Source organism: Hemiscyllium ocellatum, chromosome 19 (assembly GCF_020745735.1).
Source record: "Hemiscyllium ocellatum isolate sHemOce1 chromosome 19, sHemOce1.pat.X.cur, whole genome shotgun sequence".
Taxonomy (NCBI): domain Eukaryota; kingdom Metazoa; phylum Chordata; class Chondrichthyes; order Orectolobiformes; family Hemiscylliidae; genus Hemiscyllium; species Hemiscyllium ocellatum.
This window is the reverse complement of record NC_083419.1, coordinates 34025283-34051656: the sequence shown is the minus strand read 5'-3', so window position 1 is coordinate 34051656 and position 26374 is coordinate 34025283. Positions and strand designations below refer to the sequence as shown.

Genomic DNA, 26374 nt, shown 5'->3' with positions numbered 1-26374 from the left:
ATCAGTCAAAGGCTCAACATGCTGCTGAATGACACCATGCTACGTCACTATCACACCTACAACATGTGCCAACAGCTTACATGGTGTAATTGACAATGTGGCTATGTCTCAAAAACTAAAAAGAGTAGCGCTTAGAGCAGCCAAGGGGGACAGTTGCCAGTCAGGGGATTCCCCCCCCTCCCCCACCTCCCACCAGTTTATCAAAGACAGCTTCTGATATCATTTGAGTGCTTGTGGCGATGAGTGTCAGGGATTTCATGTCATTATAGTCTAGGAAGTGTGTTACGATCAGTTCTGCAGGTGCAGTGCAACCAGTCTGGGAATGGGGGCTCAGTCAGTCAAGCAGCTGCATTGAGATGAGTAAAGGGTCTAGTCACTCATTCAGTTGGGGCTGTTTTTCCAATCAGCCCTGAGGGTGGATCATGGTCAGTCCTTGGGGGGGGGGGAAGTTGGAGGAAGGGAAAGGGAAATCCAGGTGATTTCCGGGGCCACTAATGTGGCAGGAAAGGTGAGGATTTCAATTGTGGAGATCCCTCTGGGATGCAGAGGGGCCAATACTTGTGAAAGAAGGCAACACAATATATAAGGGTAGGGAACGATAGTGTATTTGAGGATGTAGATTACTGGGGTTGTTGGGGACAGGGCTTGTCGATTAATGATCACCACCACACTGATTTTGGGGGGAGGCAGGTCAGAGAAAAGTGCATCATGATGATTCGTCTTGGGCTCAGGAGGACATATTGGGAGGTGAAGATTTAAAAAGGTTTTGGATGGGAACATGAGGATTGGGGATGAGTTTGACAGGGAGTGCAAAGCAAAAAGGAACATGGAAGTTTGATGAAGGGCTCCTCTAGATTAGTAAGTTGAACCTGTAAAATACATCCTCATCCAAAATTCGAATGAAAGCTGGCAGTCACCACGCCAGGTTGGGAGGTTCAGTGATTATTTTTCTGTCTGAGAATGCAGGCTGGATTTGTAAGTGATATGAGGGCCTTCAAGGTATAATTGCATTAATTAGGCACTTACACATCACAGGTTTAAGATACCTGTAATCGTAGAATTCTGCACATTGCAAAACACGCAGTGACTCACAATATCAAATACAAATCTTGGTCACAAGCAACCTTGACCAGGTGATTGGTCATTATGGATTGATCAGTTATCTCTGTGAAGCAGAAATAATCACAGGTGACCTTGAAATTGCCACCAGCGAACCACAATTCACAAAGCCAGTCGAGTGTCTCATAGGCTGCACAGGGGCACGGACCTGATTTCCTCTCACTTTGTAAGTATTTGACAACAATCTTTTCTATGCATTTTTGCCTTTCTTGGGTGACTGTGTGGAATGGGGAGTGTAAGGTTTCAGTAAGCCTACCACGATCTTCTATTGTATTTGTGCAACATGGCTTATACTGCATTTATCAAAATAAGGTCCACTGTGTCAAAATCCAATAGTTGCATTCCATGGCCCTCCTTGTCCGAGTGCGCCATGCCCCACTGTGTGGAGGATGATGTTAACCTATAATTTGTGTGTGATATAAATGCTGACTGGTCACATTACTAAAGGCATGTTCTGTTTCTTATCTCCCCATGTAGGCTCATTGAAACTGCAACCAATAAATCTAGCCACAGAAGGGATTATTATCATTGTATCTGTGGTGTATTGAAGGCAGAGCAGTAAAGGTGGAAGAAATTTGCTAGTGAGTCCAGGACGATCAGGAACCTCCACTGGCTGCCAAACGGCCAAATCTGAAGATGGCACAGCAGAAAGTCCCCTCAGGAAGCAGCGGAAGTACACATGGCCCAGAATCTATCATTCTCAGTGCCATTTCCTCCAAATATGAGGTAAATTGCCACAACAGACTGAGGATGTCTCTGGACACAGGCACAGAACTGTCTCATCTGCTTGAGAAGGACTGTGACCCAAAGGGATGGGTAGCCATCCAATCCCAGTAGCATTTAAGGTGATACATGTGGCTCAGCTTCTATGCAACTGGTTGCTTCTAATGATCCACTAGAGATCTGTATAAGATCTCTCTATCCATAATCGACATAATCATCAAGACTTTCACTGTTACAGTTTGTGCTAAATCTCACCACTTCCTTGTTTTCATGCAACCAGGTCAGTGCTGCAGCCTGGGTTTAGTCTTTGCCAACAAAGCTAACTTTCTCCAAGTGCAGGGTGCGACAGATGTTGCACTGAAAGTGTCATGTCTTCACACAATAGATTTCATCAACAGAGAAGGATTCCATTCCATCAATGTACAAATCTTCTGTGATCATCAGTGCAACATCATGGAAATCTATACCAGGGACAGTGGAAGCTACCAGAATGCCTTTATCCTTGCAATTTCTCCTGTTTCTGTTTTATTTCAAGGGCTGAATGCCTTATAGGGATGGTTCCTGGGAAATAAGAGCTACCCTGATGGTTCTGTTACAAAACCCCCTCACTGAGCTCATTTTTCCAACAAGGCCATTGTGAAGCAGATGGTAAATCGTCTGAAGTTCTGATGCTGGGATCAGTCTGGAGGGACCTTACAATTCACTTCCAGATGGAGTTTGCCACATTATCCTTGCGTGCTGTACCCTGCAAAACTGGAGTAATTAAAGAGGGGATGTGATGGACACTGAAGAGCTGGTGCAATGGCAGTAATCTTCTGAGGAAGAAGATGAGGACATTGAGCACAATGAACATCACTTTCAACATGATAGACCACTACAGCATTGGTCACAACAAGCTAGACAGAACTTAATTGACATCCACTTCCAATAGATGTGAGTCATAGAGTCTACAGCATGGAGACAGGCCCTTTGGGTCAAACTGATCCATGCTGACCAAAATATCCGTCCACACTAACCCCATCTCCCTGCACTTGGCCTGCATCCTTCTAGTCGGTTAAAGTGATCATCCTTGACTGTAAATTTGTAGTTGTTTGAAAGACAAACAGTCCCCCTCAGTTCCCTGAAGCAAATGAATTTGTTCTGTTTTATTTTTCTTTTATGTAACAACAGGAAAGGCAAGCATTTTCAACTGTTTAAAGACTTTTCACCATGTGTCGCACCACATTCAGCAATGACAAGATGCTCTGCTACACCATGCATTTAGGAAAAAGTAGCACCCTTTCAGACAGGGTTCTAACATGCTATGGTGCTAAGGATGGGTAGCCCTTCTGTAGCTCAATTCTTGCAGCTCCAGTTATAATGATTGATAGTTGATCAAACAGATGATGTTTTAAAGTAGCAATAATAGCAAACACAGAGGTGAGTTTCTATTTCCAGTGAAGTACATGTTCTCTTTTCTTGTTTGTTTCTCTTCCATTGCAAGTACTGTGGGGGGTGGGGAATCTGCATAACTTTTAGCATTTGACATGGTGCGCAGTTCAACATTAAAATTATACTGAAGGCAGAAATCCCAGAGTTCCTGGCACTGACACAAATGCTTCCACTGCTGGTGCATGTAACATAGCTTAATATTGATGCTACATAGGGATGGTACACACATAATAGGTGAGCAGTGGAGAATTGGGTAAGCTAACTTGCTCGCGCTCATGGGGAGAAGCCCTCCATGAAACACTGCAATTGAGACTGCCAAACGTTGGTAAAATTCAACCTATTGTATCCATATTGAATCATATATAATGTACAGCTGATGTATGAATAGTGGAGAAAATGGCTTATGTGGGACATGAAAATTTAAATTCTTCAAAAAAGTGCATTGAGATTATTTTGTGACCCTCGGTCATGTATAGATAAAAAATGTGGTGGTCCATTTTAGTAAGAAAACTACAAAGGCCAACCATGGAGAGGAGCAAAGGTGTCATGGGGTATAAATATATTAAATGCTAAAGACAGTTTTACAAAACCATAAAAAAAAACATAATGTTGAATTCAATTGTGCAGCATGTTTTGACACCACATTAGTAACACAAATTACTACGGTCATTTCTTACCTTAACTTTTAATAGAGATTTTTATTTAAACTAGGAGAACACAATAGAGACAAAATAAATGTTGGTGTAAATTCAATGGCTGGTTTGCATGCAGATATTCTGTGTGAGTTTGGTGGAATGCAACATCTGAAGGCATCAAAGAAATTGCAAATAGAGGAGTGAAATAATGAGGAAGCTGACTATTTAACCTGCTTCTCAGCCGAGAACGATTTCTTAGAGAGGTTTTTGTAGATTCGCATTCCAGGAATATACAAAAGCAAAGATTTGAAAATGAACCAGCATCGTGCGCATTATATTATGCTGCTGAGGGCTAACTAGTGTGTGTCTACTATGCTGTGAAAGTCAAATACTGGAAAATCCAGTAAGCACCCCTGGACTGCAGGTAAAGAAAGGAATTTTTTTATCAGTCCAACTGCTACAAGTCAATTAAAAATGTGTTCAGGTCAAAGGAACTTCAATCAGTATACAAAACCAAGATCCTTGAAAGTCAACTGTTCAACACTACCAATGCAATACAGCACAGCTGCAAACTCATCTTCTTTTGCTAATCCTGAACATTTCAGATGCGATCATAAAATCTTATTATTGGTTTTTGTGGGTTTGGATTACTTTTTTTTATTCCTGATCTGTTTGTGTTTCTGTGTACAGCGGAATGGTAGTAATAAAACCGCTGCCTGTCTGTTTGAAAGGATGGGGAGAGGGTTTCAAGGTGCTGTATTATTTAAAAATTTGAAATCGATTAAATCAGCACATTTTTGATAGTTAGCAACAAAACATTGAAGTAACTGTGACAATGTTAGATGGGGCTACTGTAGTGTTGGGGGTGATCAGTGGGAAGGGTTCCCAGATTAATTGTTGTTTTATTGGATGTCTTTCCAGGAAAAATAAAGTCCAGAAGAGGTGTCCTGGAGCCAAGACAGGAAGAGGGTTGTACAAATTTTATGAAAGGACATTTGCTGAGGCATTAAGTACAGTCTTAACCATCCACAAACTGCTTTCAGTCTCGGAAGAAGTTTAATAAGGTAAATGACCAAGGTAAATGCAGGCACCCTTCCCGACATGTATACCATAGGAATGATAGAGGCATAACCTCCTTAACCCTCATGGCACGTTGAATAATTACCTCGTGACAGAAATACAGACAAAATCGCAAGGAAATTATGGATGAATTAATGCACCATGTTAACTACATTCAGAGGTTATTATCTGCAATGGTGAATCTTTGATAATCTTCATGAAAGGTTTGAATGGAAATTGCATCTATACATCTGATCCACCAACAGACTCCTTTGACTGACTGAACATCTTTTATTTAACAATGTCTCCCATGAGTCTGTTTACTGTCTAGAAAAGAGTGTTGCCTTGGGAATCTATATCTGCCATAGCTATGCTTACATCTAAGTGTGATTGTTGGTCAAGGTTTTGATCCAGTCTTACTCATTTTCTCTCTCGAGCCCAAATTTTAGGCACTGTGTTCTGTTCTTGCCTAAACTGTAAAAATTCATTAGAGCTGCTTATAATTTTCCACATTCCTGTGCTTTTACGCTGTCCATGTTTTGTTCTTTCCTTTCCTTGATTTTTTTTCATTTCTATTATATGCAACCAACTAATGTGGATTTTATATCCACTGACTCCAAAAGCTACCATCACCCTGTTTCCTGTCTTGCTTTCAGTCTCTTAGTTTCTGAAACCCTGTCTGATTTATTTTGATGATATCTCTTTCCATTGGTGAGTTTCATTATATCTCCTTCTTTTTCAGCTTGAGGATTCTGCTTCTTTGTGGTTGGTCGTGGCCTTGCCTATGTGCATTTGAATGACCGCAAATCTTCTTTCTCTCCTCCCTCCCAGAAAAACATGCCAGTTCCATTTTCCTTACTTACCATCCTAACAATCTCCATTTTCAATGGATCATTCTCTGTTATATCCACACTTCCAAAGTGGCACAACAAGCACCTTGTGACCTTTCATTCCCATTTCGTGTTTGGAAGAGGCTGTTCTCTGCAACAGTTTAGTTGCAATTCACTCTTTCCAGTCACCACCACATCTTTCATTTCAAGTTCAGAAGACACAATATCTGCCTTTTTATCTACTTCACCACCCAGGAGCTCACTTATTACTTTCAGTGAAGCAGTCACTTACTTATACTTCCAATTTAGTATACCGGTATTCATTGTTCATGATGCAATCTCCTCTACATGGGAGAGACTATTCTTAGGTTGAACAATCACCTTGTGGAACACCATGATTCAGTCTGTGTGTATTCCCTGATCTCTGTCATGTGGCATTTTAATTTTCCATCCAACTTCTATTTTAATCTTATCCTCAATCACTTTAACATGTTATAATCTAGGAGATGTTACTGGACAACTTAGACCCCAGGCTGAAATCCCAGCCTGATAAATCACATTTTATTTGATCTTAATGAGGTAGTCTCTCACTGAAATGTAAGCACAAAATATTGCAGATTTTGTTTTGACATTAAAATAGATGTCTATTATTAAAAAAAATGAAGATAGAATAAACCAAACTACATATGCATAACACATTTAAACATTTTAAAATGTACAGTAAAATGTAATCTCATTAATTGCAAAATCAACCCTTTACAATACTCACACAAAAGAAAATTTCTTTCTCTATCACGCCTGTAAGACTTAATATAACTTTGGTTTCAACTCCCAGTCTTGAGTATTTGAAAGTTTTCCTGGAGCCATCAAACACTTTCTCAGATTCAAGTAATCCCTCCAGTGTTTTAATCAAATATTTCCAGTCTGGAATTTGTACTAGACTCTTTACACTGATGTAACCTATTTGTAATAATTCTAAAAAACCTTCTCAAGAGCAATTGCTTTACACATCCAGCTGTAGCTAAGAACGTGCAGAACTTCCCAAATTGAAATTAAAGTAACACTCTTTTTTTTCCAACTTACGGGCATTTCCCTAATTGAAAGAAAAAAAGCAATCCCTAACTTTCTAAACTATTAAGATCAAAGGACATTGGAGTAGTAGCAGGTCATTCATCCTAAAGAGTCTACTCCACAATTCAATTCAACCGTAGCTGATCTGATAATCCTCAACTCCACTTTCCTGCCTTTTCGACATAAGCTTGATTGCCTGACTGATCTAAAACCTGTATATTACAATCTTGAAATTGCAGCCTACTTGGCCACTGTTTACCTTGTTCAGTTATAAAGTTATCCCTAAACAAAAGCCCATATTACCAAAGCCTAAACCCAAAAAACCTTCTCTCACGTTGTGTTTAAAAATAAAAATCACCATGGCTACAGAAATACTTACAAGTTAATTGTTAAACACCTACAGCCACACATAAAACCCAAATTCAAAAATCCAAACTCAAAACAATTTACATTAAACTGTATATAATTCCCATATCTTACCTCACACAATTACCTTGTTTTGCTGGTCCTGGACAGCAAGTGTTTTTGCCTTGGCAAAACCCTTGGACCTTCAGGTGTCTGCCTGTAAACCAGAGTATTGATTTTTCTGTTTGCCATGCCTGGAGCAAATGTCAGGAACTTTGCAGGGCAGCTGTGGACTGGTAATGTTTATCCAGGTGCACAACGGGATTCAAAGATGGCATGGATGCAAGGGATGTCTGTGATTTCCAGTATTTCCACTGAATGCTAAATTGTTCTGGGAACTGCACATGATAAGATGGTACTGCAAGTAGACATTTTCCAATCCCAAAGGTGCATTGTGGGTAAATAATGAGGTGAATATGGTAAAATAAGGCAAGTAAACCCACCAGGCTTCATGACGTGAAACTGTCCAAATCCTTGACTCAATTCAAATTTAGCCCAAAAAATGAAAAATTCAGCCTCATGACTTTGCTTCTGTCTCCACAAAAGCTGTTTGAGCTACTGAGTACTTCCAGTATTAAGATAATGGGAACTACAACAGAAAAGAGAGAAATGCTTAATTTAGTGAATTCAGCAGTAGTTTCCTATGAAAATGTGGCATCGTTTATGTGAATGGTTAAATTTTGTCTGTTCCTTTTTACAAAATCAGGATTGTCTCAGAATTTATTGTAGTCAATTAGTTTTAAATAGTTGTCACTGTTGTATGCTCTGAAATGCAGCAATGAATTTACACACAGCAAGGTCCCACAAATAGCAATAACTCTCAGATATTTGTTTGAACGACATTGATCGAGAGATCAATATTGCTTCGGATTCTGGAACTCCGTTTTTTTAACAAACAGATGCTGTGGGATTTGTCAGATAGATTTCTCATTGGAATGACTAGACCAAGATGGAATCAGACAAATTTAGAAATGTATTTGCATGAAGTTTCATGTGGTTTTGTGTTCCTATTTTTAATGCAAGAGTAGTCTCACCAACCAGTACTTAGAATCTCTAACAATTTTGCAGGTATCTCCTTTCTACCTTTTTTGATACCTTTTAAACAATATATTATCACCTTTCTGTGCATTCATTTTTCAGGTTGTTTGTCATTTTGCATTTTGTTAATGTTCCAGTTACTTCAGAGCTTGCAACAAACTGAGATCTGTTGTTAACAGTAAAATTGAAAAACCTCTGCACTTGATTTCAGGCCTACTCGGCAAACTCTGTTTGTTTATTTGAATATTAAATGCGTCTATATTTGCATTAAATGAAAGAACAAAGAGATAGAAGTCCCCTTAAAATGCTACTAATGGTAATCTTAGCATAACCTCTGCAAAATATTGCCTTCAGCAACAACTGCCACATTTGATTAGATGATCAGGCAAGACACAGAGCATTTCTTTCATTCCGACAACCATATTGCCTGGGAGGTTGGTAAAATGGCATGCAAATACGGTCTAGTGGTTGATGTATTGAGTTTGGAAATTTGGAACACAAAATGAATACATCTAGCAAGACTGCTGTGTTGTTGGGGACAAATCTGATGTGTCTTATGCAGTTTTTCTTCGTTTGTCAACAGTTAGTTTTGACTACATTGCAACAATATCGAGCTTTAGGAATCAGTGGGTGGACATCATTTAATATTTACTACGCACCATGTTTGTTTTGGAGAGGCAGTAAACAGCAATATCAGTCCTAAAAATGTCAATCCTGCCATTTTTTGAACAATCCTATCCCAGAAGGAGGCCAGTTACCTGGCATTTAGGTGGAGCTGCCAGCCATTCCCTGGTCTGCTCTTACATTGTCCGACAAAACAAAGTGAGAGTCAGAGGCTTGTACAACTTCTGTATAACTACCTGTTTCTTCTTAACACACTGTTATAGTAAAGCACCATTTGACTAGGTTAGCTGTGGATTGTGTAGAAGGTCACATTTATCTGAATATTATTGAGCTCCTGAGCCATTTGAAAGGCAGCCTGGTGTCATTTATAGTGGTGACACCCATCAAATTGTACAAGGCTGGATCAAAGCATCCTTAGTGCTGTTAGGGCTTGAGAAGGATTACATTTTTATCTAGTAGTTTGTGCACTTCCAGTCATCTATCTTTGGTTCTGATATTGGCAAGCTCTTCTGATATCTTGTGTAGGTGTGTTTTTTTAAATATATTCAGGCAATCAAGAATTTTCAGCTTTCCATTCTTTGTAGGTGTCGGCTAGGATCTCTCATAAATGGTTTATAGACCACACACTATTGCTGACATTATATAATAATATGGTAAGTGGATCTGGGAGTTGTAGACACAGTAGGATCAACCATCATACTAATGCAAACTGGAACCTCTATTAAACATTAAATTATATATAGAGGTAGGCTGGAGCAAGGAAATCACTAAAATTTTCTAATATCATGCCTTAGATTTGTGTGACCTAACACCATCTGGTATCACTGATGATGTCAACCAGCCATTAGCATACGACACTCATACTCCTATAGAACAACATGGAGCTGATAGAATGATATGAGAGGGAAACAGTATTGGAAGTGTGTGTACAAAGACATGACGTGAAACCTCTATCTTTATCATTCACCAAGTGAGTGAAGGGACATTAAAATTGCCCCTAACATATTATGACTTTCTGATAAAAATATTGCACACTGAGGCAAGCCATGTTAAAACTATTGGTCTAGATCTTGCCTCTTTAGCATGAACAATGATAGCTCATGTGTCCAGCCAGTTGTCTCCTTTGATCTCTCTCCTTCTGTCTGAAACGAATAGCATTCAGATGCCTTGCATAGTGCAGATTTTATTCGCTTTGATGACATTCTTCCATAGTTACTGTTTACAGTATTGTTGTTTCACTCTGCATTGTAAGCTTGAAAACTTTCAGATTTGCACAATTATTGATTCATTGAAAATTTCAAGGCAAATTTGTTGCAACCGAATAAGTGTCTATAAGTTGGTATTTGGTAAGGAAAAATTAACTAACTAAACACTTCTGAGAAGGCAAAGATTGACCTGCGGCAACAACTATGGTTCATTTCTCAACTCACGAATATTTTCCATAACATGAAAAAGAACATTCTGATCCTGCCACACCATTTAGTTTAGGGTTTGAGGAATGTGGAGGTTAAACTAGCAAACAAAGTACTGGAGCTTATTTTTCAATAAATAGAATTAAAAAGGAGAAAACTAAGATAACTTTGGTTCGACTACGTTGAGTACCAGGAACACTTATTCTTAATAGAAAAATAAGAATTATAATTACAAGGTATATTATTTTAGATAAGGTAAATATGCACTTAAGTTAATACTTAACAATCAACAGGCACTGGAATAGCTGCCAAAAAATTGTAGAAGATTATTCTAGAACTGAGTAGTTACAGAAATGGGGAATTCCATCCTGGAGATGGGAAAATAGGAGCAGAAGTAAGCCATCTGCCCTTCAAGCCTGCTTTGCCATTCTATACAATCATACAACTGAGCACCCTGTTCCTCAGCTGGTTATCCAACTGAGCACCCTGTTCCTGGTTCCTCCCTCTACCCTTCAATTCCTTTATTCCTCATGTAACACCTTCTTCAAAACATGCAAGGATTTGGTCTCAGCCGCTTTGAGAAAATTTCTCAGGCTCATCGTTCTCCTCAGCTGAGAAAATAAGGAATAAAAATGAGGCATGTGATGCATAGTCATGGAATAGTAATAGCAAGAGAAATCAGGAAGATTAACTCAAATGCAGGAGAGAGACTCAGAATGGTATAAGGTAGGCTAACAGGAAGCATGAGGAAAGGAGACAGGCTGCACTAAAATAAATAATAAAATGTTCCTCAAGCATATTAATTTAAAAATTAAGTGAAGGACAGAGTGGGGCCCATAAGGAACAAGCAGGGTGGGCTGCTCACTGAAGCAAAGGGTGTGACATTGATACTAAATGGGTACTTTGCTTCTGTTTTTACCAAATTAGAAAATATTGACAATGGCCTAGTTGAAATGTGGGTCTTGACCATCTAAGCAGTAGAGTGATAGATAAGGAAGAGTTGTTAAAAAGGCTGGCAGCACTCCAGGCAGAGAAGTTGCCTGGTCTAGATGGGATGTATCCTAGATGGCTGAGAGAGTTAAGGGAGCAAATTGCCTTTGTGAACATAAGATTAGTTCTGGTGAACTGGAGGACTGCAAATGTGACACCATTGTTTAAGAATGGGCAGAGGATAACCCAGGAAACGACAGACCTGTCAGCTTGACGTCAATGAATTGATGAAGGCCATAGTACAGGATAAAGTAAATATGCATTTAAATATGCACTTAAGGATCAATAAGTTAATACTTAACAGTCAACATAGCTTTGTCAATGGCAAGATCATTTCTGACAAATTTAAGTGACTTTTTGACAAGGTGACACAGGCAGTGGACAAGGGTAATGTTCTGGCTACTGTATATTTGGAATTGCTGAAAGCATTTGATACATGGTAGGCTAATTAGCAAAGAAGAAATATTTGGGATTGATAGGCCCTTGGCAGCATACATTAGAAGTTGTTTAAAAAATAAGGAACAGAGTGTAATTATAGATGGCCATTTCTCAGTTTGGAGATGAGTTGAAAGTGGTGCTCCCCCAGGACCAGTGTTGAGATCATGGTTTTTTCTGATTTATTATAAATGATAATTTGTTGTTTTGATAAATATGTTGAGGGCAAAATCTCTTAATTTGTAGAGATATTAATCTAGGAAGAGAATTGTAAGGGAAATGCTGCCCGACTTCAGAGAGACACTGACAAGTTGGCCAAATGTGCAGACACCTAATAGATGAAATTCAATGCAGAGAAATGTGAGATAATGCATTTGGTAGAAGAAAGATGGAGACCAAATGTTTGGTCAATGATACAACATTGAGGGTTGTATTGGAGCAGAGGAATGTATGTATATAATTCTTTGAAGTTGATAGGGTAAGTTGAAAAAGTGGTTGAGAAGGCTCAAATCATTCTTGGGTTTATAACTAGAGGCATAAGTATAAAAGCAAGGAGGTGATGCTATGCTTCGACAAATTATTGGTTAGATCACATTTGGAGTGTTGTGTTCAGTTCTGGGCACTTTGTTTAAAGAAAGGATATTAAAGTCCTGGAGACAGTGCAAAGGAAATTTACTAGAAAGATACCAGGAATGAGGGATTTTAGATCAGAGAAATTGGGTTTATTCTGCTTGAGTAGAGAAGATTAAGAGTTTACCTTATTGTGGTGTTCAAAGTTATGAATAAGTTTGACAGCGTAGAGAAGGATGTTCTATTTCCACTAGTTGGTATGTCAAGATTGTCAGCAAGACAGTTATCATAGGGATGAGGAGAAACTTCTGTACTCAGAATGTTGTTAATTTAGAATGTGCTGCCTGGGAGAGTGGAGTAGGTTGATTCCATACGAGGTTCTAAAAGAGAATTGGATATATATTTGACGGTGATGAATTTAGAATGCTATGGAGATGGGTTTGTTGAATGAGATTAGCTGGGTAGCTGTTAAAGGAGTAGGTACAAACATGATGGGTCAAATGGCCTCCTTCTGTATTGTAAAATTCTATGAATTTATCTTGCTCTAGATATGTTCTTAGTTCCTGACTCCCCAGTCATCGAGAACACCATTCCTGCATTTACCTGTTTAGTCCTGTTAGAATTTTATAGATTTCTGTTTGGTGTCCCTCATTCTTCTAAACTCCAATGAAAATAGTCCTAACCATTCCAGCTTCCTTCGTACATCAGCCCTGCCATCCCAGGAATCAGTCTGGTATATCTTCATTGCATTCGTCCCATAGTAAGTACATCCTTTCTCAGAGAAGGTGACCAAAATATTTGCCTGCTCAATCAGCTTGTCCAAATCACACTGCAGCATCTCTTCGTCCTCCTCACATTTCCATCCAACTTTGTGGCATCTGCAAACTTGATGAGATTACATTTAGCTCTCTAATCTAAATCATTATTATATACGTTACAAAGAGCTGGAGTCAAAACACTGATTGCTGTACTCCACTAGTCACCTGCAGCTTGGAAGCAGACCCATTTATTCAGACTCTTTGTTTCTTATCTATCATGTTCTCTATCTATGCCATACACAAATGTATTAATTTTACATGTTAATCTTGAATGTTGAACCTTATCAAAACTCTTGTGAAAGTCCAAGAAAGCCACATCTATGAGCTCCCATTGTAGCTCTAAAAATTGCATCCTTGAAAAATTCCAGTAGATTTGTTGAGCATGATTTCCTTTTCAAGGTTCCATGCTGATTCTGTCCGAATCCTGTCCCTTTTGCTCTATTAAATCCTTTAAAATGGATTCTAGCATTTTCCACACTATCTTTAGAAAAGGGAAACTCTTGGGTCACATGATTCAGATCTTTTAAAATGATGAAGTGGGTTGGTAGAGTAGATATGGAAAAGTAACTCCTACGTCTAAGTGATTCAAAATGTGAGGTCCACAAAAATAAAATGGCTACCAGTAAATCCAAATAGAATCAAGAGAAATTTCTTTCCCCAAACAGTGGCTAAAACTGTACCATGCACCTAATAGTTTAGCGGAGATGTATAGAAATATAGAATCCCTACAGTGTGGAAACAGGCCATTTGGTCCATCGAGCCTACACCGACTCTCCAAAGAGCATCCTACCCAGACACAACCCCATCTAACCTTGTAATCCACCTAACCTACACATTCCTGGACATTATGGGTAATTTAGCATGGTCTGCCCACTTAATCTGCACATCTTCGGACTTGGCATTCAAGAATTTAAGGTTAATGTCAAGAGAAAAGTATATAAAAGTATGTGAGGAGGGAAGAAAGAGAGATTTATGTGGAGCATTAATTTCAGAATCACCCAGTTTATCCAATTGCCTACTTCTGTGCTTTAGGCTGGATGCAAGTTAATGTAAATGCAACATGTTGTATTCATTTAATAGGATTGTGAATAGTGAAGTCTGCACCTTTTGTGCCAGTGTCTTATTGTTCAAGCCTAAACTTTACAATTAAGTGAATAAGTTTACAGAGTCAAAAACCAGCATTTAATGATTGCTTCTGAATCCAAATAAACACACCATCTGTTTGAGTTGAAAGTTTTTTTGCACATAATATGTCATGAACATGTGGGAATACTTATTTTTACATAATTCAAAAATAACCATCAGAAATATATTTAATAGACGATTGCAAGAAAATATAAAGCATATGATTTTTGAAACAAATCTTATCTTTCAATTTATGTTTTCAGAAAGTTGGAACATGGGGCTGACATTGCCTTAGCTCCAAAGAATTGCATGGAATTATATTTGATCTAGAAGTTCTTAAACTTTTAGGTAAGTGACAGTTTTGATAATTTTGAATTTAAAATAACAAAAATGAAGAATGGTTTCCTCATATTTGTGATAGAGAACTATTATCTAAAATATTTCTGCAAGAATTGGTATGAAATAATTGTTTCCAGGTTTGAATTGTTAGCCTACCCTTCTATTCACAAAAGAAAGAACACAGTAGTTGCTTCTTTTCTCCATAGTTTCTGCTGGATGACAGCCAGTACTTTTATGTTGTCTGAAATGACAACTGAAATTAATGTGACAGTTTTGCAGCAACAATATGGTATTTGTGTAGAGTAACACTTATCAAAAACTGACATTTGAAATGAGTTATGTCATAACAATTTTCAGCTTTCACATGTCTATCTGAATTTGCCCTCATTTATGCTAACCACTTAGGGAAAACTAAAAGGTTGACGTTTCAAAAATTAGATTTAAATGTGTCTGAAAATCGACAGTTACTACAATTTTTTATTTTGTTTAACGTGAATTTAACTTAGAATACTGCACTATTGGACATGATGAGACGTGATGAATTTTATTCACAAACTGACCCCATCAATGTGCACATCTCCATTTAAGGGAGGTGAACAGAAGAAAAAAAATTATAATTTGTTGTTTTATGTTAAACATGACTTACATTTCTCATTGATTATCTTAACAAATTGTTAACACTTTCCATGCTCCAATTACAGCAGTAACGAAGATGAGCTAATTTTTTTTCCATTGGTATACTTGCATTTTCTCTTTGTTTGAACTTATGAATATTCAAAGAGTACATTTTAGAGTATGTGCAATCATGTAAGTGTAGCAAAATGAAATATAGGTATCCATTTGTAATTAAAAGTAACAATTTCTTGCTTTTGTATATGATCAGAATTTGAATTAAAATTAATAAATTATTTAGTTCATATTTGATTCACTCTGTTTTAAGAATAAATTCTTGGAAATATTTCAGATTCAACATAATTTCTTCATATATTACAACAATATATAAAACTGTATGTATATCTAAATGGACTTATATTGGAATGTGACTCGAGCGTGATGTGTGTTGTTCTGCATTACTCTTCAAATGAGTGAAGAAAGGCCAGTTTTTGTATTTGTCATGTTGAGACAACCATTCTTTGCTTAGAAAACTTCTGATTGGAGAAATCCTATAATTTTGTGCAATAAAAATGTGCAGTACTTTGTATTTCTCTCTTGTAACTTTGGTGTTTCTGTGCCAGGCACCATTCCAGAGGATATCACAGGTGGGTAGTCAGTTTCTGTGCCTATGAGAGGTGACTGTTAGAATCACCCACAAGAGAATGCTAGAGTAGTAATGACTCCCTGTTGAGCACCCCACACCCCAACAAATGCACAGAAAATATTCATATATTTTTCTTGCTCATGCCTGTGTGAAAAAGTTGATGATTCAGTCTGTCTCCTGACATCAGCAGTGACAAGTTAATCTTCTCAGTTTGCAATTGCTCACAATTCTATACACTACAGTGTTTCCTTTTGGTTGAAAGGAAACTCATTCCAGATTTCTTTTAGCTTTCTTGTCTAACCTCATAGAAATCACAATGCAGAAACAGACCCATACGACCAATGTGTTGATATATTTATTCACTGTTAATGTCATTGTGTATAACACATTTCGGTGCAAATAATGTTTTTATACCTTTCCTATTTCTGAATAAGTAATTTTGATACACTTCAAATTCTGGAATAGCAAAATTTATTTAGATATTGCATGCTAGCAAAAAATGAATTGAAACATACCATGGCGTATTTTTAAGGTGCCTGAAATACTACGGAAATGAAACTTAGAACAAACCTTACGATATAATGATTACTATCTTCAAAAAGTTCTTCCACTGAAATTAGATCTAAATGGCTCATCATGTGTCCAGGTAAGGTCTAATAGTGCATTTTTTCTTGTTGGACTGGACATAAACTGCTGTAGAAAATTTCCCTGAACACAATTGGAGAGTGTTTGCTCCTGTCCAATGCTATCACTGTCAGTCTACATTTGGGTGGTTAAACTTCCCAACTACAATTACTGTATAATGTTGGAATCTCTCTAGTTTCACTGCAGATTTGCTCCTCCATATCCTTCCCATTATTTGATGATTTATAGGCAATACCGTGCCATGTAGTTACATTTTTATCTCTTAGCTCTGGCCAAATTGATTCTGTCCTTTAAAACTCTGTTATGTACTGTTTTCACAGCCAAGTTATGACTCATTTACTAATATCATCACCCCTCTTTCTTTCCTTCATTTCCGATCTTCTCTGGACACCTTGCAACCAGGTATATATAACACAGTCCTGAGATTCCTTTAGGAGAAAGTGAGGTCTGCAGATGCTGGAGATCAGAGCTGAAAATGTGTTGCTGGAAAAGCGCAGCAGGTCAGGCAGCATCCAAGGAACAGGAAATTTGACGTTTCGGGCATAAGCCCTTCAGCAGGAATGAGCTTCCTTTAGCCAGGTTTCTGTTATTGCTGCAGCATCATATTCCCTTGTCGCGACTGTGCCTGTAACTCCCCAGTTTATTTGCTATTATTTATGTGCGCTCATATTAATTCACAGTAACCATGATTTGGATTACATTACTTCCTCCCTTATTCTGACTTCACCTATTGACTCTCTATCTTTTATATTAGTGCTATCCATCTCTCCAAGCATTTCCACGTCCTAGTTTCCATACCTATTATTCCTTTCATTCTCACACCCTCATCATGTAAGTTTAATGTCCTCTCAGTAGCTTGAGCAAAATGCATTACAAGGAATTCAATTGCATGTCTGGTCAGATGCAAACCTTGCATCATGTACAGGTGCCAGTTTCCCCAGAGCCAGTTCCAGTGTCTGAGAAATCTAAAATCTTCCCTCCCTCACCAACTTTGCAGCCATGTATTCATCTTCCTTATCATTCTATTTGCATGCTCACTTGTATGGGACACTGGGAGAATCCAAAGATTTGATGTCCTGCTTGCCAATTTTCTATCTAGATCCATCCATTCTGATTGCAGGAGCTCATCTCCCTTCATACCCAACCCATTGATAGCAATATGGACCATGAGTTCTGAGTGCTCAATCTGCTTCACAAAAATATCCTGCAGTCGCTCTGTGACATCCTTGACCCTGACACCAGGGCGGAAACATACCAAGCTAGATTCACATCTGTAGCCATAGAAATGCCTGTCTGTTCCCCTAACTAATGAATCCCTCCGCTGCTGCAAAGTCAAACCATTTATGGTGCCACAAATTTGTATCTAACTATGCTGCCTTGAGGATCCAGTTTCTTCACAAGCTTTTAAAATGAGAAATTTTGTGTGAACAGATCCCTAAGATCCACAACATCTGTCTATTTGTTCTGGATTGCCTGCCAATCACCCATTCCTTTTCTGCTTCCAAGTCCTTTCCAAGTCCTTAGGCTGCAGTGTGGCCACTTCTCTGAACTTGCTATCCTGCTAACTCTCAACCTTGCAGATGTATCAAAGGGACTCCAACCACCATTGGAGCTGGCAGCACCTATTGCATACATGGGTCCAAAACTTCCCTCATATCACTGCCCACACACTCCAGTTCACCTAGCTGAGCTGCCATACTTTACTTTGGATTACACTGTACTTATATTACTTTACTATACTGGCCCTGACTTTCTGTCGTTCGTGATGTTTCTACATTAAATGCAAACATAGTTATTTCTTTAAAATAACATATTTTCTAATTTACAGTAATTTAAAAAGTCATTCTAAATCACAGTTTCTTGCCAAATAACAACTTTTAAGGATTCACCAGGGTATCACTGTTATTTTTCTCACTTTCCTTTCCAAGCAGCTCAACAGTTCGTTAGCATAAAGACGAGCAAGGGTTTACACTCTGCATAGGTAAAATCCACAAAAGAATATTCTGGAACATATGTGCCAGAAAGAGAGGATAAATTATGCCAAATTATCCATTACTGTTGCTCCATTGTTATGTGATTCTGATCACACATTAAGGCAAAAGGAAACACCAGGCTTTCGTGCAGGGAGATATCTTCACAATTCTATGTCCAGGAGTTATCTTGTCTTTCAGTTGTCTTGTATAAGTATGTGATGTTTTTCTCTTGGGGATAGATGTGCAACAGAGAAACCCTGAGCCGTTGATGATTTGAAATTCTGAATGTTAGCTGTCTGGTAGTGACTATAGTAGAACTCTGCTCACAAAATCTAGAACGTAGTTTTATCGCAGGAAAAACAGCTTTCATGTGTCTTTCGGACCATATGCCTCTTATATCGTCTTTTTGGTTGTTAAAAAAAACCTCAACTATTCCACATTTTGTCTCCCACAAACAATAACAAGATAATCACACTTCCTCTGGTGGAAGTTGAGTTCCCTTTTAAAACTGAATTCTTTAGTATTCTGTATTTAGTATTTGTTGTGTAGTATGAGATGCCATTTAAATATGTTACAGTAGTAGATAGTCTTCTACAAATTTAAACAAAGGATTCATCAGGTGCCACAGTACCTTATTACAAACGCAGCATTTTAGAAAAAAGAAATTGTTATTCTTCAGAGGAACGAAAACTAACTTTTAAACAGTGGTGGGAAAGGGCACAATTGTCATGTTGGCACCATTAGTGGCTGCCTGTGATCATTGTCCGAAAGGTTTAATCTGTTGATTGACACATCATGGATTGCCAGCATCCAAGGTAAGCAAAATTACCAGGGCTAGGTGGCGAGAGAAGACCCAGCGATGGAGTCACTATCTTTTTTAGTGAGGAGCAGGAGTTCCCCTACATCAGCCCAACTGAAGAGCAAGCACTATTACCACCCAAGACTGCACAACATCAGGGACGGACACTCCATCACTGCAAAACTGCAGCCGCTTCATCACGTAGCTAATAGAGCAGTGCTCCGAAAGTTTGTGCTTCCAAATAAACTTGCTGGACCATAACTTGGTGTTGTGTGATTTTTAATTTTCTCTTCAGAGAGTCTGTAATTACCTGGAAATGCCTGTTGAAGAGTTGGGGATTTTCTGATCGATAAGTGAAAAATGATTTGACACCATCAACGTTATAACGTTCAACCAGAATGTACATTTATCTCTTGTGCAATGATTCATTAAAGAGCTCTACCCTGCAGAGCTATCTTGACAATTACATTATCTAGTATTGTGTGCATCTTTGTAAGCATTGCAGTACTTATAGTGTTAGAGAAAGACCCTTAATGCATTCACTTATGTAGAAAAGTGTGTCACAATGTCCTCCTATGCTTAGTGTTGTGATTTAACTCTGTAGACAGATCTGTCTTCAGAAACAAATTCCCAGTCATGGGCTATTAAAAATGCTAAGCATCTCCATTGACTGACAGGCAACCTTCTTTGAGATGGAAAAGCAAAATCATCAGTTCTAAAATTTCAAGTTCTTGTAGCTGTAATGGCTTGTTTTGACAGCTGTGACTATTATGATTGCTTGGTTCCAAAATGTGAGAATGGCCTGAGTTCAGCTGGTGGACTATTGATGCACCCACAGAAGGAACAATTGACAGTTCAAATAAGTTATAATAACATATATTCCATATGGTTTCTGAGTACATGATTGTTAGTTTCCACATGTTCTCGGCCACCTAAACTATTGCTTCCCAAACATTTTTTGACTGTGAATCCCATTTTGAGGCTTGGACATTAACACAATAGCTCACTGAAAACTCTATCCATGGAGCTGGAAGACAGATGTGAGAAAGGGGGCTTATTAGAACAGGGAGCATGGCTATCATAATTCAGTTAGATCTTCAAGGCAGGTCATTGCTGTCCCAGAGCTCACATCACATTTCAGCATATGATTGCCATTTGGGCTCCCAAATCCCACTTTGCGAAGCCCTGATTTAAGGAGTTAACCTATTTTCTCTCCAAAGGATTTCATCATTTTCTTTGACAGTGGGTCAGTTAAACACAAAACGTCAGCTCTTTTATCTCCTTATAGATTTTCCAGCATTTTCTCTTTTTTGGTTTCAGATTCCAGCATCTGCAGTAATTTGCTTTTATTCATCAGTTTCTTTGTCGTATCAAAATTATTTCTGAGTTAGTGTGTTAGTAGATTTTACAGGATTAATTTGTTTTCCATCTGCATTTAAAACACTTGCCATTGCTTTTGCATGTGTCTTAGAGATTGTTCATGGAGGACAATGGATGAGTGGCTATGGAGGATAATGGGTTCATGTGGAGGGAATAGAGGTGGTATATGATATTTGAGGAATTGAGAGATCTAGAGCACAAATTTGAGGGGCTTTTGAGGGGATTCAGAGGAAAAATGGAGGATCTGAGGGATTATATAGCATTGGGAGAGTCGGAGGGAGATAAGGTGTGAGGTTTGGGTGCCTTTAAGATGATGCAGGAAGCTGAGATGCTGTTTCTGAGAACTGAGATAGACCTTCTAACCAGCTGCCATTGCACACACACTTTGTCACAGCTTACAAACCTAACCCTGTATGAATGACAAATATATTTCCGGTAACGTCAGTCATGGATCAGCTGTGATTCTGGAAGTTGGAAGAGACCAACTTGCATTTCACACATTCAGCATGAAAAATTCAGCTCTATGTCTGGTTGCACTTACATTTTAAATTGTATCACTTCCCTTCCTGGTTTCACTTGTCCCTTCAAGACTTTTTTAACTTTTGATGCCTCTTGAAATGATAGCTCTTCTTTGTCTAAGTCTCTGGTTGATAGAATGATCCAACACTGAAGAATTTCAGAGTTACTTGACTGTGTGCATCACATTTCTAGTAAGGAGGACACTCTCAAGCTGCTTAACTAATTAACTCTTCTTTCCTGGGGAATTTCCAAACTCCTTTAAATGCTGTCTGCTGGCTTGAGAATGCGATATCAGTTCTGATTTTTTAAAATGCATTTACTATCTCCTTCATCCCATTCTTGCTAGAGATTTAAACGATGCTAGCAGCAATGAAAAGACAAAATGTAATTTGTCATTTATTCTCATCTCGATTTGACATGTATGTATCCAGGTAAAACAACCATTTTGTGTTACACTTGCAAGCAAGCTATATGCAGATATGTTAAATGTTTAGGAATTGTATTTGAGTATTGGTACTTTATTATAACTGATCCTGTATGTACTGGAGAATATCACCAGCATAAATCTGTGCTGATTGACCAAATTGGATGCAACTATGTTTTGAACAATGTGTGGAACAGGCATTCCTCATTCCTCCAGGATTGTATTATTATATTAATCCATATCATGAGCCTATGCAATGAAGTGATGTGCTAGGTAAAATGAGGACCCTATTTAGGATGAACATTAAATGGTCACACCTCGTTTATGAATGGCAGTTCTGGATCAATCAGTGTCAATCAAACTCATTCCCAGCACATTGCGACCAGTGATACAAATGGTAACAGTGAAGACACTTTGCCAGATTATTTGGAAAGGCTTGAACAAAGAGGGAAATCTGTGTGCAAAGAGGAAAAGAGAATCATCTGAGAATTACAAAAGTTCTATAAAATCATTTATCTTTGGTGCTCCAACGTGAACATATGCATAAGCATTGTGAAATTGCATGTAAATTGATATTTACATTTGCAAAATGAACTACTTATGATTGCATTGTGCTTACAGCTAGCAGCAATCTTCTATTCTGATGCAGATTACTATTTGTGCCAGTGCTAATGATTTTGCCTTGGGTTTTCAGTAAAAACACAGTCATTTCAAGGCATTTCTTTTTTTTTGTAATATTTGGCCATCAGATTATTTTATACTTTGATTTCCCCAGAGCTATCTGACATATTTATTATTGTACCTTGTGAAAATTTTTGTTTAGAAGTGTATGCCAAGGTTGCTACTGATAACATTTCTATTTTGTTGAGAGACAGGTGATTTCTGTCATACGTGTCATATAAAATCAACTTTGAGTCTAATATATTTTCCTTCCACTGTCAACATTCTTAAATAGCTTATGGGGTTTTACACTGTACATCTACATTTATCGTACAAGCATCCTATATTCTGGGGTGTATTGTGTTTCTATCCACTGCTGCTGTAGGAGGCCCTGTCCAGTCATTCACAGCTGCCCTGTCTAACTCTGACTCTTCAGCACAGTAGGACAAATAGAGATTGACATAGTTGCCAGAGGACCAATTGAAACTTGTGTCTCAAAGTTACTAATGCTCACTGAACCATTTTATTGAAGATAAAGTAAATAAAATAGGTTTCATGTGAGAATTCACTGAAATAAAAGAGAATTATTTGGCAGGTTGAAACCAGTGGGGAGGGAAACCACTGAAGCAAGCCCGAATGCCATCTGAACACATTGCACTGACTATAGCAGAGATATCCAATATGTTCAACTTGTTTTCCTTGCCTTCAAAACAAATTGAAACATTTCTCAATGTGATACTTGTGTATTCATCTCTGCACAATTATATGCCTTTAGGCAATAATCTTAACTTTGGATGATGATGTAAAATTGCTATGTTATTGACCCATTATTGAGGATGCCTGTTTTTCTTTAGGATTAAGTAAATGAAAGCGGAATTTAGGTTGAGTAATGGATGAGAAGTATCACACACTCAAAATCATATCCATTAGCTGAATTCCAAGTCCTTCCAGCATCCATGCTGGCTATGCTCTGACCCACAAACATTGATCTGATGCCACGAGTCAAAAATGGCCAAGGATATGTATTGCTCATTACTGCCTGCCACACCCTCTCATCTGATTGATCAGTATTTCATGTTGAACACCATGATAGAAGAATCATTATGGGTGGAGGCTTCAGTCATCATTGCCAACTGTGGTTTGGTAGCATCATCACTGAGCAAGCTGACTGACATAAGCTTTCACATTCGACTTTGCAGAATCTAGTGACTAATACAACAAAAAGGGAACAAACTCAAACCTCATCCTCACCAATCTATCTGCAGCTTGCAATAACTCGACAGAGGCCGGTATTCCATCACCTAAGTCAAACTTTAGGTACACGTGGAGAGTCTTTGACCTTGATCCAGCTCCTTCAGAGACAGTTCTCAGAGTGTAAGAATGTCTGATACTCCTGTTTGTAACTTTCAGCCAGGGCTTCCTGATTGGACCAGATTACAAGCCCCAGTCAGGGAATTCATGTTCTATGAGGTTCACCTGGCTGTTCCCATTATGAATTTTGCATCATTGCCCCATCTATCATAAAAGGGTTGACAGAAGTGACTTCATAAAGTCACAGTAGTGCCCTGAGGACACCCTCCATCATATTGTGTTACACTTCCACCAAATAATATTGATTCAGAAAAGATCTCGAAGCTCAGAATCAGGCTTCAATGAGGCACTGTAGTTTGTAATACAAAAGAGAAAAATAAAACAAGGATAAAAAAGAGAGTCAGATAGAAGTAGATGAGCCCTGAGTTCAGCATCCAGGTGCACATGGAGCTGTAAGAAGGAGGAACAAGTGAAACAAATGGGAAAAGATCTCAGAGCAAAAGCCAAAAGGAGTGCTCTTGTTGATGTAGATGCCGAATGAGTGTTAATGCTACATGTAATTGCAGAAGTGAAATCAGCTCTGCTGATGACAAACCCATGCAAACAAGGCTGGTTGGGGTGAGGAGATGCTGAGCAAAATGGCAGACAGAGTACATGGTCTGAAGTTGTTAAACTTAACATTGATCCAGAAGGCTGTAAAGTATCTGAGTGGAAAATGAGATGCCGTTCCCCCAGCTTGGAACATTGTAGCAGCTCTAGGACAGAAAGGTGAGCATGAAAGCAAGATGGTGTATTGAGTTGGTAAACATCCAGAAGGCTGGGGTAATTCTGGGAGACAGAATGAAGATGATCCGTAAAATTATCACCCAGTCGATGTTTCGTTTTGCCACTGTAAAGGAATAGTCCAGATCACCAGTGTGTAGATCAAGGTGCATATCTTGGATTTCATGTGGGTATGGAACCAGCTCAGTGTGTCAAATGTAGTCACTCTGGTCCCTGGCTTGTATCTGACTTTAAAAACATAGTCTTGCACCTTGACAAATAGATGCAAAAATGTATCTGTGCATTCGCTTGAGGTTTACAACAGATCATTTCTACAGTTTATGATTTGTTTTAGTGGTGAATTTCTTGCCAGTTAGATGTGTGGAACTGCATGAACCCAAACATCTGAGCTAATGTCTTGAGTTCTATACTAAAATAGTTGGCTTGCACAGATGAGAGATTTTTTAAATCAAAGGCAATAGGTTATTCATCTGGCAAAGACATGCATTTGGACTTTTTGGTGATGCATTCACTTTGAGAATTATGACTTTCCTGCAGTTTTAGTATTAATGTGGGCATGATTTTGCCAATAGAACTGGATTGAGAGAGTAGAGAATGTCATTGTGATTACCTCACAAACAAAAGATGCCCTTCTTGAGAGAAGCTCTCTAGGGAGAAACCTTGTTCATGAAATTAGAATACATATATGGTGAAAAGAAGTTTAAAAATTAGAGGTAAACTCACAGACCCTCTTTATCCTGTGGGTCTAACATTTTGTTAATATTCTTGATCTTCCCTGGATGAGGACCAACCCCATAAGTGGAATAAGTGAACCTAAAGAATTTTCAGTTTCGAGGTTTCTGTACTGATCTGTATGCAGTTTGTGTTACAGCTTGAATGTGTGCTCCAGTCCTTTTACTTTTATTATAAATGAAGGCAATTCTAGGAATTTATTTTATTGAAATCAAATTACAATTAAAAATAAATTATCTGTTTTGTTGGTGATTTACTGATCGCACAGACCTCACAGGATTTGATGTTACTCAAGGCTGAGAAATTCTCCCTTTGCCCCACTTTGCTGTTGTCTAGTTGATAGAGTCATTGAGGCCTACAGCACAGAGAAAGGACCTTCGACCTATTGAGTCTGAACTGGTCAAAAACAAGCATCTAAGTATTCTAATCCCATTTACCAACACTTGGACCATAGCTTTGTATGCTTTGACATCACAAGTGCACATTTGAATATTTCTTAAATGTCATGAGCGTTGCTGTCTTGATCACCATTACATGAGGTGAATTCCTTGCATCACCTCTAAACTTCCTGCCCTTCATCTTAAAACTATGCCCCCAGTCATTGATCCCTTCACAAGGTGGAGAACTTCATTCCTGTATATCCTATCTATGCCAGTTGTAATTTTGTACATCAGAATAATGTCCCTTCTACAGTCTCCTCAACTCCAAGGAAAACACCAATACTCTATCCAATCTCTCTGCATAACTAAAACTCTCTCGCCCAGGCAATATCTTGGTAAATCTGTCTAATGCAATCGCATCACTTCCATAATGTGAATTCCAGAACTGCATACAATACTCCAGCAATGGCCTAACCAATGTGTTATGATGTTCCAGCTCTTTAACATTAATTAATAAAGGAAAGTATCCAATTTTCCTCCACAACCACTTTATCTATCTGTCCTGATACCTTAACGTACCTATGGACAAGTAAGTAAAGCCCCTCTGATCCTCTTTGTTTCCCAAGGTCCTTCTGTTCATCACGTATTACCTTGTTTTTCCTGCCCAAGTATATCACTTCACACTTAGCTGGATTGAATTTCATTTGCTACTTATCAGCCCATTTGACCAGCTTGGTTCAACATTCCTATAATCTAAGGCTATCTTCACTATTCACCACCCCGCTAATGTTTGGAATATCTGCAATCTTCAATTAGTTCTGGAGTATCTTCCACCAAAATGTTGGACTATCTCATAGATGACCATCCCAGTTATCATTGTGTGAGT

General features: G+C 38.4%; 1 protein-coding gene across 3 annotated transcripts in view; it reads left to right on the top strand.

Moving 5' to 3' along the window:
* foxp2 (forkhead box P2) overlaps positions 1-26374 on the top strand; it is a 798642-nt gene that overhangs the window by 127746 nt on the left and 644522 nt on the right. For 2 of the 3 annotated variants that reach the window (XM_060839811.1, XM_060839807.1), the window contains exons 3-5: positions 1597-1845; positions 4830-4972; positions 14549-14633. The gene's annotated coding sequence lies outside the window, so the exon portion shown is untranslated. Of the gene's footprint in view, positions 1-1596; positions 1846-4829; positions 4986-14548; positions 14634-26374 lie in introns of all 3 variants that reach the window. The other variant, XM_060839808.1, reaches the window with a different exon arrangement.